Genomic DNA, 15644 nt, shown 5'->3' with positions numbered 1-15644 from the left:
TGAAAGTATACAAAACATGTTTAATTGTTTTCTGTAAGACAATACAGCCCCCAAACATTGCAGGGTGCTGTTAAGACTTAATGATCTGATTTAGTTACATGTAGGCCCAGTCCCATCCAGGGGTGACCCGTACACCTCCACCTCACACACAAGGTCAGGTACTCCTTCCTCCCTGGAATGACCACGTTGACATATCGACCCTCCATGCCATTACACTGGAAGGTGCTTGAATTGCCACCTGGGATAGAGGAAATCACAGCACACCTGCAGGATAAAAGATAAACAAACTACTATAGCAACTTCTGCTCAATTTCAAATTGATATCTAGCCGCTATCTCTAGCCGCCCATCTGCAGTTCAAACAATAACAAAGCGGCACCCCGCAACTGTTTTGGTAAAAAAAACTGAGGGATGAGGCTGGATTAATGTAACCTCTTTCAAAATCATAGGCAGAGCTATGGATGCAAGTACTGACCAACTATGATATCAACATTATAGTTTAAACAATGTTTTGAGACTATACCGTGTCAATTTACATCTACATTGTTTACAAACATTGGAGTAAAACAAGTTTATATTTTGGGTTCTGAACTAAGCTCATGAGGTATTTATGAGCTATATACTTCAACAATCAATGGGTATAAAATCATTAATTTAAAAGTCAAAAAATGGATGTACCATTCGCAGATTGCCCCTTTAAGGTACCCGGTAAGTACCTTAGCCAGGATAAATGTACGAATATGGTTATAGTTCCAACTTGGCTCCTGATTGGCTAGGTTGGTTTTCCATCCTTTTTTGCTTCAACTAATCTTTAAAACGTATAAAAAGGACCTCAACTCTACTACAGTAATTCACCTGGGATTGTTGATGCCGTTGTTTTCCAAGGAGTTTCCAATGCGAATCTCAGCTCCATTGAGTCTGCTGGGAACACTGTCGACTGTGTTGGTAATGGCGATGGAGAACACTTTGTAGGTCTTCAGAAGGTCCACCCTCCACCAGGCGTTCATGTCCTCGAGAGTGTGGGTGCAGGACCCTCCTATCCAAATAGCGTTGCGGTTCCCGTCAATAGCGTTGCTGGGCATGCCAAACTCATACAAAGACGACTGGGTGGCCTTTCCATATAGAGCCACATTATCTCCTGGACAAAATAGAGCATAATGCACAATAACTCTCATGAGTCATCTTATCAAACAATTGTTTGAACTTGTGTAAGCATATTCATTCACTGTAATCATAGAGGTTACTTTAAGAAGAGTGGATAATATTTAGACTATGATTACAGAGAATATATACAGTGGGGGAAAAAAGTATTTAGTCAGCCACCAATTGTGCAAGTTCTCCCACTTAAAAAGATGAGAGAGGCCTATCATTTTCATCATAGGTACACGTCAACTATGACAGACAAATTGAGAAAAAGAAATCCAGAAAATCACATTGTAGGATTTTTTATGAATTTATTTGCAAATTATGGTGGAAAATAAGTATTTGGTCATCTACAAACAAGCAAGATTTCTGGCTCTCACAGACCTGTAACTTCTTCTTTAAGAGGCTCCTCTGTCCTCCACTCGTTACCTGTATTAATGGCACCTGTTTGAACTTGTTATCAGTATAAAAGACACCTGTCCACAACCTCAAACAGTCACACTCCAAACTCCACTATGGCCAAGACCAAAGAGCTGTCAAAGGCTGGGAAGACTGAATCTGCAATAGGTAAGCAGCTTGGTTTGAAGAAATCAACTGTGGGAGCAATTATTATGAAATAGAAGACATACAAGACCACTGATAATCTCCCTCGATCTGGGGCTCCACGCAAGATCTCACCCCGTGGGGTCAAAATGATCACAAGAACGGTGAGCAAAAATCCCAGAACCACACGGGGGGACCTAGTGAATGACCTGCAGAGAGCTGGGACCAAAGTAACAAAGCCTACCATCAGTAACACACTGCGCCGCCAGGGACTCAAATCCTGCAGTACCAGACGTGTCCCCCTGCTTAAGCCAGTACATGTCCAGGCCCGTCTGAAGTTTGCTAGAGTGCATTTGGATGATCCAGAAGAGGATTGGGAGAATGTCATATGGTCAGATGAAACCAAAATATAACTTTTTGGTAAAAACTCAACTCGTTGTGTTTGGAGGACAAAGAATGCTGAGTTGCATCCAAAGAACACCATACCTACTGTGAAGCATGGGGGTGGAAACATCATGCTTTGGGGCTGTTTTTCTGCAAAGGGACCAGGACGACTGATCCGTGTAAAGGAAAGAATGAATGGGGCCATGTATCGTGAGATTTTGAGTGAAAACCTCCTTCCATCAGCAAGGGCATTGAAGATGAAACATGGCTGGGTCTTTCAGCATGATAATGATCCCAAACACATCGCCCGGGCAATGAAGGAGTGGCTTCGTAAGAAGCATTTCAAGGTCCTGGAGTGGCCTAGCCAGTCTCCAGATCTCAACCCCATAGAAAATCTTTGGAGGGAGTTGGAAGTCCGTGTTGCCCAGCGACAGCCCCAAAACATCACTGCTCTAGAGGAGATCTGCATGGAGGAATGGGCCAAAATACCAGCAACAGTGTGTGAAAACCTTGTGAAGACTTACAGAAAACGTTTGACCTGTGTCATTGCCAACAAAGGGTATATAACAAAGTATTGAGAAACTTCTGTTATTGACCAAATACTTATTTTCCACCATAATTTGCAAATAAATTCATTAAAAATCCTACAATGTGATTTTCTGGATTTTTTTCCTCATTTTGTCTGTCATAGTTGACGTGTACCTGTGATGAAAATTACAGGCCTCTCTCATCTTTTTAAGTGGGAGAACTTGCACAATTGGTGGCTGACTAAATACTTTTTTTCCCCACTGTATATATATATATATATATATATATATATATATATATATATATATAATATAAGTTCTTACCAGTTGGAGCAAGGTAGCCATAAACCTCCACTTCACAGAGTGTCAGAAGTCTTTGCTGGCCTGGTAGAACCACAGTCACATAACGTCCTTCAAATGCTGGGTCAAAGTCCAGGGTGAGAGAACTGCCGGCTGGCACAGAGGCAATTGTTTTAGCCCTGGAGAGAGAAATTAATTTTTACTGACCTCTGTCAAGATACTGCATCATATACTACATAACTTTATTTAAACTAAATAAACAAGGCACAGGAGATGATATGCTGATGTCTACAACTGTGCCTCTGGTCTGTTGGTAACCTATGAGTGGGATTGAATCTTTTCACTAGCATTGCTTGATTCTATCTGTCCTGTCTGCATGGGTTTTTATGTACAGTATGTCTGCTATTTATACTGTGGTCACTCTAATTTAACTCTTCAAGGATGTAAACAGTAGCAACACATTGTATATAAAAAAAAATTTAAACACAGTATCTTGACTCACAAAGGGTTATGAATGGCATTGTCCACTAAAGAATTTCCTATTCGTATCTCAGCCCCGTTAAGCCTCTCAGGAACAGCATCCCCTCTGTTGGTGATGGTGACGGAGGTGACCATGTAGGTTTCAAGCAGGTCCACTCTCCACCAGGGGTTAGTGGATTCATCAGTGGCAGTGCAGGACCCATGATGAAAATGTGAATCGCGGTTCCCATCAATGGCATTGGAGGCATGACTAAAACCGTGCCATGGGTTCTCGATGAGGTCTGACTGTGTAGCTTTTCCACGCAAGGCAAGATTTCCTGCAGTGAAATATATACTTGAGTGAGTATAGAGGAGCAATTTAATGATGCAGTCAAAACAGAATAACATAGTTTTCTAATCTAAAATGTCATGGATTAAAGCATGACATTTGGTACAAACATTCCTCAGGTGATATGAACATCCTAGACAGGGTGCTCATTGCAAACTTAACGAGGATGCGGAATTCAAAATGGCCACCGATGTAGATGTAATGAATCTACAGTAGTAGATCTGTGCCAGCACAGAGGGATAGGCCAACGAGTGATACAGTATATGCTTCAGTAAGGTTGGCTTCTTAGCATTCATTGCAATGGTTATCAACTGTACCGCAGAAATGGAACGAAAATCATAGAAAATAGATTTTGTGGTGGCAGCTGCAGAGAAGTATTTGGACATACGAGATTTTACTTCAGAAGAGTTACAGTGTGTGTTGAGTGGTGGTGTCCCGTCCTCCCAGGCCGTTGGCATGGTGCAGGAGCAGATATGGTCAAAGTAGTGGAATGGGGTAATGGGTTATTAATGAATGTTGGGTTAGTTGGAAGGGTGTTTTTACATATTATTATTATTATTATTATTATTAATAATATTTATTTTTATTTGCTTTATTTTCTATCACAAAGTAAAATGGATTTATGTCATAGTCCAGTTGGGGGTGGTAATGCAACATATTGGATGCCAACCGCCCTTAAACTCCAAAGAAGAAGATATATTATATATATATATACACTACCGGTCAAAAGTTTTAGAACATCTACTCATTCAAGGGTGTTTCTTAATTTTTACTATTTTGTACATTGTAGAATAATAGTGAAGACAACAAAACTATGAAATAACACATATGGAGTCATGTAGTAACCAAAAAAGTGTTAAACAAATCAAAATATATTTTACAGTGGCTTGCGAAAGTATTCACCTCCCTTGGCATTTTTCCTATTTTGTTGCCTTACAAGCTGGAATTAAAATAGATTTTTTGGGGGGTTGTATCATTTGATTTACACAACATGCCTACCACTTTGAAGATGCAAAATAAAAAATGTTTGTGAAACAAACAAGAAATAAGACAAAAAAAACAGAAAACTTGAGCGTGCATAACTATTCACATCCCCCAAAGTCAATACTTTGTAGAGCAACCTTTTGCAGCAATTACGGCTGCAAGTCTCTTGGGGTATGTCTCTATAAGCTTGGCACATCTAGCCGCTGGGATTTTTACCCATTCTTCAAGGCAAAACTGCTCCAGCTCCTTCAAGTTGGATGGGTTCCGCTGGTCTACAGCAATCTTTAAGTCATACCACAGATTCTCAATTGGATTGAGGTCTGGGCTTTGACTAGGTCATTCCAAGACATTTAAATGTTTCCCCTTAAACCACTCAAGTGTTGCTTTAGCAGTATGCATTGCCCTGCTGGAAGGTGAACCTCCGTCCCAGTCTCAAATTTCTGGAAGACTGAAGCAGGTTTCCCTCAAGATTTTCCCTGTATTTAGTGCCTTACATTATTCCTTCAATTCTGACCAGTTTTGCGGTCCCTGCTGATGAAAAACATCCCCACAGCATGATGCTGCCACCACCATGCTTCACTGCGGGGATGGTGTTCTCGGGGTGATGAGAGGTGTTGGGTTTACGCCAGACATAGCGTGTTCCTTGATGGCCAAAAAGCTCAATTTTAGTCTCATCTGACCAGAGTACCTTCTTCCATATGCTTGGGGAGTCTCCCAAATGCCTTTTGGCGAACACCAAACGTGTTTGCTTATTTTTTTCTTTAAGCAATGGCTTTTTTTCTGGCCACTCTTCTGTAAAGCCCTTCTCTGTGGAACGTATGGCTTAAAGTGGTCCTATGGACTGATACTCCAATCTCCGCTGTGGAGCTCCTTCAGTGTTATCTTTGGTCTCTTTGTTGCCTCTCTGAGAATTCCAATAGTGTGCAAAGCTGTCATCAAGGCAAAGGGTGGCTACTTTGAAGAATCTCAAATATAAAATATATTTTGATTTGTTTAACACTTTTTTGGTTAGTACATGATTCCATATGTGGTATTTCATAGTTTTGATGTCTTCACTATTATTCTATAATGTAGAAAATAGTAAAAATAAAGAAAAACCCTGGAATGAGTAGGTATGTCCAAACATTTGACTGGTACTGTATATATTTATCATAGTGATTCAGGATTAACATAACAAATTATGGTATGCCCCACCAACATCAGACAACTATACAGAAAACCTTAAAATAATTCTGAAATAAGTAGTAAAATCAATGATCAGAGAATAGTCAGATTAACTGACAACTAAAATAACAGTGCAGATGGCATTACTTTGCTATGTGCATAATGTACAGTGGGGTACAAAATTATATAATCTCTGTGGAACTGGTCATCTCTGTATACCCGTCGCAAGACCCACTGGTTGATGCTTATTTACAAAACCCTCTTAGGCCTCACTCCCCACTATCTGATTTATCTACTGCAGCCCTCATCCTCCACATTCAACACCCGTTCTGACAGTCACATTTTGTTAAAGGTCCCCAAAGACTTTTAGAATAAGGCTGTAACGTAATAAAATGTGGAAAAAGTCAAAGGGTCTGAATACATTCCGAAGGCACTGTAACTCATAATATCATTAATAAAAATAATACCATTTGAATTTTTAAAAAATCCATAAATAATGTTTTTTTTTATCAATCAGTATGTTTGAGTTTAACCATAATGTTTGTTGTAATATTTGTTCTGTCTTTTCTGGATGATAAAATTGAAATTGTAACCAGCTTTGTATGGCTTGTTTAAGAAAGGGCCCTACTTTTAACAAACCTTCCATGTTATTGGTAATGGTGAGAGATTAACATATCTTGGGGGCAGGGCTCTTGATTAACATGTTACATTGGTAGCACTGGTGCTCACAACATTAAAAAGTTAGGAGCACAACATAACATTTAGGAGCACCAGAAAATAAGATTGTTTTAATTGATTGAGATATAGCCTATATTGGGCCTATACGAATGTCTAGCTACCTTTGTGCCCTATAAAATAATATTTTAACCCTATAAAGACATTTATTTATTATAAAAAGCTAAAATGTTGAGACAAAAACCTGTCATTGAAATCACAGTCATTTTTTAAATATTAGGTTTCTATATTGTGTAAAAGCACTACCTATTGAATGGACAATTGTACACTCTCTTTAAGAGCGTCAAGTTCATTGGTCTGATAGGATCATTGATTTCCCGAAGAAGCTATCCCTTTTCCTTTCTTTCTGTGCCCACAAATGTTTGTATATAGTGTTAATTCAGTAACCAGATTGTTAGCTAACTAGCTAATGATTTTACATGACTGAACAAGGTATAAACAAATGCCCCGTGGGTTGTTTTGGGACATCTTGCCAAATGGTTTATGAATGTATAGCCAATTCATGATAGGAAGAAAAAGACGACAGCATGCACGGTAATATGAGAATATATTTGTACCTGTTTGTGCTAGAAACCTATCAGTTTTCACTGTAGTAATGGTGCAACGATGATAGTAATGAATCTGTGCTCAATTTTATCTCCAGTTCACTCGAAAACAGCGAAGCCTAATCATTACAACAATTTGTATCTGGGTGATTATTTTTCTAGACGCAGATTTCAAATTAAAATGACAGGTCGCACAGCAAAATATTTAGGAGCATATGCAACCAAAAATGGTCGCACTTTATAATAATATAATGCCATTTAGCAGACGCATTTATCCAAAGCGACTTACAGTCATGCGTGCATACATTTTTTTTTGTGTATGGGTGGTCCCGGGGATCGAACCCACTACCTTGGCGTTACAAGCGCCGTGCTCTACCAGCTGAGCTACAGAGGACCACTGTCACACCCGGGCTCTGGGACTCTATATGTTGAGCCAGGGTGTGGTCATTCTATGTGGTGTATTTCTATGTTGGGAGCCATATTTAAACTGTCTGTTTTCCCTTTGTGTTTGTGGGATCTTGTTCTAGTTAGGTTTGTGTTTGACCGTTGGCTGTCACGTTATCGTGTTTGTTGTTTTTGTCGTTATTCACTTAATAAAGAAGTATGTTCGCAACTAACGCTGCGCATTGGTCTACTCCATACGACGATCGTGACAGAAGATCCCACCATACCAGGACCAAGCAGCGTGTCCAGGAGCAGGCAGCCTGGACGTGGGAGCAGATCTTGGACGGGCAGGGGTCCTGGACCTGGGAGGAAATCCTGGCCGGGATGGATCGCCGGCCATGGAGTGAGACGGTAGAGGCGCGACGGAGAGAGGAGCAACGGCGTCAACAGTGTCGTCGTCGGACGGACGAGAGGCAACCCCAAAAAAAATTAGGGGGGGGGGCACAGGGCATGGACGACGGGGCTGACGGAGGCAGAAAAGGGGCGAATTCAGAAGGCCACCAGGTTACGGGGGCCACTGGTCAAAGTAGGGAAGGGAGGTGTAGAGGCACGGCGAGAGGTACTGGGGTGTGTTACCAGTCCGGTCCGGCCCGTTCCAGATCCCGGTGTAGAGCCAGTGGTGTGTGTCCCCAGTACGGTCCGGCCTGTTCCGGCCCCTCGCACCAAGTGTACGGTGCGCGTCGCCAGCCCGGCCCGGCCTGTTCCTGCCACTCGCACCAAGCCTACGGTGTGCGTCGCCAGCTCGGCCCGGCCTGTTCCTGCCCCTCGCACCAAGCCTACGGTGTGCGTCGCCAGCCCGGCCCGGCCTGTTCCTGCCCCTCGCACCAAGCCTACGGTGTGCGTCGCCAGCCCGGCTCGGCCTGTTCCTGCCCCTCGCACCAAGCCTACGGTGTGCGTCGCCAGCCCGGCCCGGCCTGTTCCTGCCCCTCGCACCAAGCCTACGATGTGCGTCGCCAGCCCGGCCCGGCCTGTTCCTGCCCCTCGCACCAAGCCTACGGTGCGCATCGCCAGCCCGGCCCGGCCTGTTCCTGCCACTCGCACCAAGCCTACGGTGCGCGTCGCCAGCCCGGCCCGGCCTGTTCCTGCTACTCGCACCAAGCCAGGGGTGCGAGACGTCAGCCTGGTAAGGCCCGCTGCTGCTCCACGCACCAAGCCTACGGTGCGCGTCGCCAGCCCGGCCCGGCCTGTTCCTGCTACTCGCACCAAGCCAGGGGTGCGAGACGTCAGCCTGGTAAGGCCCGTTGCTGCTCCACGCACCAAGCCTACGGTGCGCGTCGCCAGCCCGGCCCGGCCTGTTCCTGCTACTCGCACCAAGCCAGGGGTGCGAGACGTCAGCCTGGTAAGGCCCGTTCCTCCTCCACGCACCAAGCCAGGGGTGCGCGTCGCCAGCCCGGCCCGGCCTGTTCCTGCTACTCGCACCAAGCCATGGGTGCGAGACGTCAGCCTGGTAAGGCCCGTTCCTCCTCCACGCACCAAGCCAGGGGTGCGAGTCGTCAGCCTGGTAAGGCCCGTTCCTCATCCACGCACCAAGCCAGGGGTGCGTATCGTCAGCCAGGTCCGGCCCGTTCCTCATCCACGCACCAAGCCAGGGGTGCGTATCGTCAGCCAGGTCCGGCCCGTTGCTGCTCCACGCACCAAGCCAGGGGTGCGCATCGTCAGCCCGGTCCGGTCCGTTCCTGCTCCACGCACCAAGCCAGGGGTGCGTATCGTCAGCCCGGTCTGGCCAGTTGCTGCTCCACGCACCAAGCCAGGGGTGCGCATCGTCAGCCCGGTCCGGTCCGTTCCTGTTCCACGCACCAAGTCAGGGGTGCGCGTCGTCAGTCCGGCACAACCCGTGCCTGGGTCACCGGTGCCTGATCAGGTACCGGTCGGCTGCTCCACACCGGAGCTGAAGCTATCCGCTCCTACTATGTCCAGTCCAGCTCCAGCCAGCGGGGCCAGATCGGACCAGGGGCGCTATGGGGGGATTATTGGAGGGTGGTGGGCAAGCCCGGAGCCAGAACCGCCGCCGAGGAGGAATGCCCACCCAGCCCTCCCCTGTTTTGTTCAAGTTGAGGCGCGGTCGCAGTCCGCGCCTTTAGGGGGGGGTACTGTCACACCCGGGCTCTGGGACTCTATATGTTGAGCCAGGGTGTGGTCATTCTATGTGGTGTATTTCTATGTTGGGAGCCATATTTAAACTGTCTGTTTTCCCTTTGTGTTTGTGGGATCTTGTTCTAGTTAGGTTTGTGTTTGACCGTTGGCTGTCACGTTATCGTGTTTGTTGTTTTTGTCGTTATTCACTTAATAAAGAAGTATGTTCGCAACTAACGCTGCGCATTGGTCTACTCCATACGACGATCGTGACAACCACAAGCCCTGCTTGGGGGTATGATCTTTGATCCTCTGTAACTTTCTCACTCATCATTATTCACGATTCATTGAGGTTTACCCGTAATCATTGTAGCATCCACATGAATGTAGAAGTGTTTAGAAACATATATTCTTATTTGCAGTAAAAGAGACTCCAAAATGACACAATGCATTTACTATTCATGTCTATTGGGCACAAAATAATCTGAAACACAATCAAAACAAACTGCAAATGCATCCATCAAGTTTGTATTGTCAAAAGTTTGATGTAGTCATTGTGTGCTAGGAATATGGGACCAAATACTAAACTTTTGACTACTTTATTTATAAGAATCTTTAGGATTGTCAATAATTTTGACCCCTACCTTTTAGAGAAAGAAAGTATTACTTGTTAAACAAAAACTTTTTCTCTGAGCAATTGTAGTAGTTTTTAAGTGCATAGTTGCTCAATGGTGCAGACAGTGGTAATGGCATCTTTACTTGCACAATTAAGTGTATCCAAAACCAGAAGCTCTGGACATTTATCCAGGAATGGAATCCCAATGCTTGAGATTGTGTTGCACAGTTGGCTACTTGTTTTTTGAATGTTTGCTTTTGTGATGAACTTTGCTCGTGTTCAAGATTTTGTTTTAAAAAGGGACTCTAAATTCAAAAGCTGAAATTCAAAATCAACCAGTAGTCTGGTCTGCTCAGATCCTGCTACCATCCATCTCTGGAAGGCAGTGGGGTTCTCTGTTAGACCAATGGCTCCCCCTGATCCTTTTTACCAGCTAATGGTTTTGCTCATGGGCCTGGTCAAGTGGCATGTATTAGAACTTGTTTTGTGTTTTTGGCAGGACCCAGAAGTCTGAGAATTCTTCTCTGATTTTAGCTGGTAGAGCTTTCATGTCTCGAATGTGGATAGGAATCCACCTTGCGTAGTTTATTATGTCCAGTGCAAAGAACCAGGGTGTCAAGGCATCTTATCAACACAAAGACCAAAATCTCTAGTTCTGTGTGCACGGTCAATCTTTCAAATTCAAGAACAAAGTTCCAGAGCTGGAAGGTTGGATACCTGCTTTCTGCTTTCCATGTATCAAAAGAAGAGCATGTGGACTCCAACAACCAAGCATCTTTCAGGAGTTTTGACAATGAAAGCAAAGTAACTTGATGACTGTGCCTGGTTTCGGTCAAGCGTGCTGCCTTCAAGAATGAGTCTGCTGTCCCTGAAATTGGCAACCCCATCATGGGCATACCCAGCACCTTACAACTTTCCCTTAGTTTTTCTTTCAAAAGTAGTGTACTGGGCCTTTGCTACTCCTGTATTCAACATTGCAGCCCCACAAAACTAGAATAGTCCCAGTAATACAAATGGCGTTGAAAATAAGTCTAAAATACGTATTTTCCGGACGTTGAAAATACCTATTTTCCAGACATTGAAAATATTATTTTCCGGACGTTGAAATCAGGTTCATTTTCAGTTCTGAATTAAAGTTGAAAAGACATCATTTAGACATCTATGTTTGGGGCAAATCAAGGCTGGTCCAGACCAGACAAAATCTGAACCGAACATAGACATCTATGTTTGAGCCAAATCAAGGTCTGGAATGCACCAAAAAAAGACTGCTGTCCTGTTTTTAGGATATGTTGTTTGTTAACGTGTCAGCACATTTTGTTTTGATTGGCCGCCATTTAGGTTACGCTATGATCGGAGAAACCTGCATGATCTAAAATGTGTCTGTCTCATTGTATTTTCATACATTTTATCTCCAGCCTGTAGGCTACAGAAAAGGCCTCTTCAATCTAATCCTGCCTAATTAGCGTGACGGTCTTGCCTGTATTAACGGACCAATAAAGCCCTCTGCAGTGCGGTAAACATTTTTTCTCATAAAAGTTGTGCACTTGGTCTTTACTTCTCCTGTATTAGCGGACCAATTCAGACGTCTGCAGCGTGGGGAGAAATGTTTTTAGCTACATCAATAAGCTACATAATACAACTCCTTGGGTGTGTTGGCAATTTTAAAACTTGATAACATTATGTTTTTAACCTTTTGGACATTTGTTGAGGTGATTCAAACCACATTTGAGTGGTTTACAGGTTGAGTTGGGGTGTTTCCAGGCCAGTTCTGCCAGTTTACAAATACACAAGATTTGTATTATACATGTACATGGCTACAAAAAGTCAACAGTAATATCACATTTCCAAAATCTGATTCCATATTGTCAGCTATATTATGTAAAAAAAAATGTAATAGGGGTGCCATGCCCCCATTTTTGGGAACCCCTTCTAATATCAACAACATCTCTTCCCCCAGAAAGGATGCATTGCCAATTGGGCCAATTGAGATATCGCGTGTGACAAACAAATGTATGTTATCTTGTGTGACCACAGATTATCCATTATATTGACCAGATACTCAATTGGCTGCTCAGAAAATAAATGTCTTCAAAAATGGAAGGCGATTAGCCTGGGTACCAGTCTCTTTAGCTAGTCCACTCCCTGTACTCCATGTCACGTGCCAAATAAAAAACACCACAGATTTTGGTCCCAATTGTCCCTCTCACTTCGCTCTCTGGTGTGACTCACACATTTCAGGTCTTTGCTATAGCTCCCGCCTTGGGCCAATCAGTGAAATTTTGTAAATGCCGGATCTCTATGGCAAGACGCATCATTCACACAAGTTTAGTCAAAATCGGCCCAGCGGTGTCTGAGATATCGGGTTTGACTAACGAACGGACAGATGGACGGACGGACAGACGCAGACCGATCCACAGTCCCCTCCCCGATTTCATCGTTGGGGACAATTAATACATCCCAAAGAGCATCCCTACCAAATTTGATGCTTTAATCGGCTCCGTAACGCTTTCATCATTTTTTTACGCCAAGGCCCCGGACTGTGATCCTAGTACATAAATCTGCCTGTTGGTGTCATAAATACATTGAGATATAATATAACCTCACGTTTCATAGTAAGAGACATTGACCTGTTAATCTAAAGGGCATTATATCTCAACCTGGTCTCAGAGCATTTCGTATTATTCTGTGAGTAAATGCGGAACACATACCAAAAGTAACATATCATACTAAATGAAGCTTCTCAGATATAAGTACAGAATAATACAAAATGCTCTGAGACCAGGCTGTATATCTGTCAGTTAACAGGAGGAAATGGAATTAAAGATGTGATTACTTGGGACAGTCGCACCAATAGAGCCTGCCAGCCCCAGGAGAGTCAACAACATAGCCTACTTGCAAACAGCATGCATTTAAGTAAAGGATTGGATTATGGGAACATCACGCCCATCTGAATTCAACCCACTGCTGAATTATGACATTATTGTTATGACATAACTGTTATGTAAATCAACAGTTAATGTAAGGTTGTGTAAGGCAGAAAATATAATGTAATAGACAGCAATTCCAAATAGTATTAGATTGTAATATCCTCTTACCTTCACACTCAACAAAAATAAGGTCACTGTTGATGTTGATGTAGGTAAACATTCTGTAGACAACTGAATCTGATTGATTCATTTATACACCCCAATGTCCGATGTTGTCTCCAAGGACATCCTCCTGATCATTTACCATACCATGATAACTAATCACCTGCACTACTGTGCCATAGTTTGACTTCCAGCACTACTTCAGTGCAATAAGACAGGTCTCAACCAGCTCCAGTGAATCATCAACAGGGCTGCTTGTATCATGACCGGGCATTTAAGGAGGGAACACAAGAGATACTTCTGCAAAATACTGGAATCTAACCACTAACGGACAGGATCCGTTACAACACCCTAGTGACGTTTCTTTGGGACCATTATATACATCCTGACAACTGATAGACTGAATGTCTTGAGAACGTCCTAAAAACATATTTATCTGGTCCTCATTGACGTCCCAGGACCACAGAGGGAACTAGACAAAAGCCTCCTAGAGAACATTTCCTTGTGACCGTCACTTAACGTCCCGATGACAAGATCAAATAATGTGTTGTGTTAGTAGAAGACTACAAGAACGGCCCTGCCTGCCCCAGGGCACCATGTGGGAGGGCTGCTAGCAGGTATTGGAGGACTTCATGCTCAAGAGGACTTTGTTGTTTGCTATGAGTAAATATGGGGGTTTATTTATTTTTGTGTGAAACATTTGCTTTGGGTGGATCCTTGTTGCAACCTACCTGCTGGCCTGAACCGCTTAATGTGCCCCTTTATTTCTTTGGTTTGGATTGAATGCTTGTCTGATGATTTGATACGGAGATGAAGCATTCTCACTGAATTGTAAATAATTTTTCATGTGTTGAAACTTGATTACTGAAACGGTGACAACTGTAAACTATGCCCTATGAAAATAAATGTTAAAAATATAGTTTTTGCCTCTGCCTGCTCAACTCAGACCTTAGAGCCTGTCACTTTTCCACCCTGTGACATAATCATTGAGATAAATAACTAAAACATTATTCCAATTTATGGCGATATACAGACAGTATAATTGAATCATCAGGATATAGTGGTATGGAAGGGAATAACAGGAAACATCTACACATGTTCAACTTGTAACAGAGTAGTTGTTAACATTACTACACATATAATCTCAAGAGCATGTACAGGAGCAGGCAACATATGATATGTACAGTGCATTCGGAAAGTATTCAGACCCCTTGACTTTTTCCACATTTTGTTACATTACAGCCTTATTCTAAAATTGATTAAATCGTTTTTTTCCCCTCATTAAGCTACACACAATACCTCACAATGACAAAGCAAAAACAGGTTTTTAAAAATTAATTTTAATTAATTAAAAGCTGAAATATACATTTACATAAGTATTCAGACCTTTTACTCAGTACTTTGTTGAAGCACTTTGGCAGCGATTACAGCCTTGAGTCTTCTTGGATATGACGCTACTAGCTTGGCACACCTGTATTTGGGGAGTGTCTCCCATTCTTCTCTGCAGATCCTCTCAAGTTCTGTCAGGTTGAATGGGGAGCGTCGCTGCATAGCTATTCTCAGGTCTCACCATAGGGATGGTACCAGGTTTCCTCCAGATGTGACACTTGGCATTCAGGCCAAAGAGTTCAATCTTGGTTTCATCAGACCAGATAATCTTGTTTCTCATGTTCTGAGAGTCCTTTAGGCGCCTTTTGGCAAACTCCAAGCGGGCTGTATGTGCCCTTACTGAGGAGTGGCTTCCGTCTGGCCACTCTACCATAAAGGCCTGATTGGTGGATGCTGCAGAGATGGTTGTCCTTCTGGAAGGTTCTCCCATCTCCACAGAGGAACTCTGGAGCTCTGTCAGAGTAACCATCAGGTTCTTGGTCATCTCCCTGACCAAGGCCCTTCTCCCCTGATTGCTCAGTTTGGCCGGGGTGCCAGCACTAGGAAGAGTCTTGGTGGTTCCAAACTTCTTCCATTTAAGAATGATGGAGGCTACTGTGGTCTTGGAGACCTTCAATGCCGCAGAAATGTTTTGGTACCCTTCCCCAGATCTGTGCCTCGACACAATCCTGTCTCGGCGCTCTACGGACAATTCCTTCGACCTCATGGCTTGGTTTTTGCTCTGACATGCACTGTCAACTGTGGGACCTTATATAGACAGGTGTGTGCCTTTCCAAATAATGTCCAATCAATTGAATTTCCCGCAGTTGGACTCCAATCAAGTTGTAGAAACATCTCAAGGATGATCAATGGAAACAGGATGCACCTGAGATCAATTTCAAGTTTCATAGCAAAGGGTCTG

General features: G+C 43.5%; 1 pseudogene; it reads right to left on the bottom strand.

Moving 5' to 3' along the window:
• On the bottom strand, nucleotides 1-13849 carry LOC121543872 (annotated as a pseudogene).
• Between the last annotated feature and the right edge of the window lie 1795 nt (nucleotides 13850-15644).

The sequence above is a fragment of the Coregonus clupeaformis genome, unplaced genomic scaffold, assembly GCF_020615455.1.
Source record: "Coregonus clupeaformis isolate EN_2021a unplaced genomic scaffold, ASM2061545v1 scaf0700, whole genome shotgun sequence".
Taxonomy (NCBI): Eukaryota; Metazoa; Chordata; class Actinopteri; order Salmoniformes; family Salmonidae; genus Coregonus; species Coregonus clupeaformis.
This window is presented reverse-complemented; position numbering and strand designations above follow the sequence as displayed.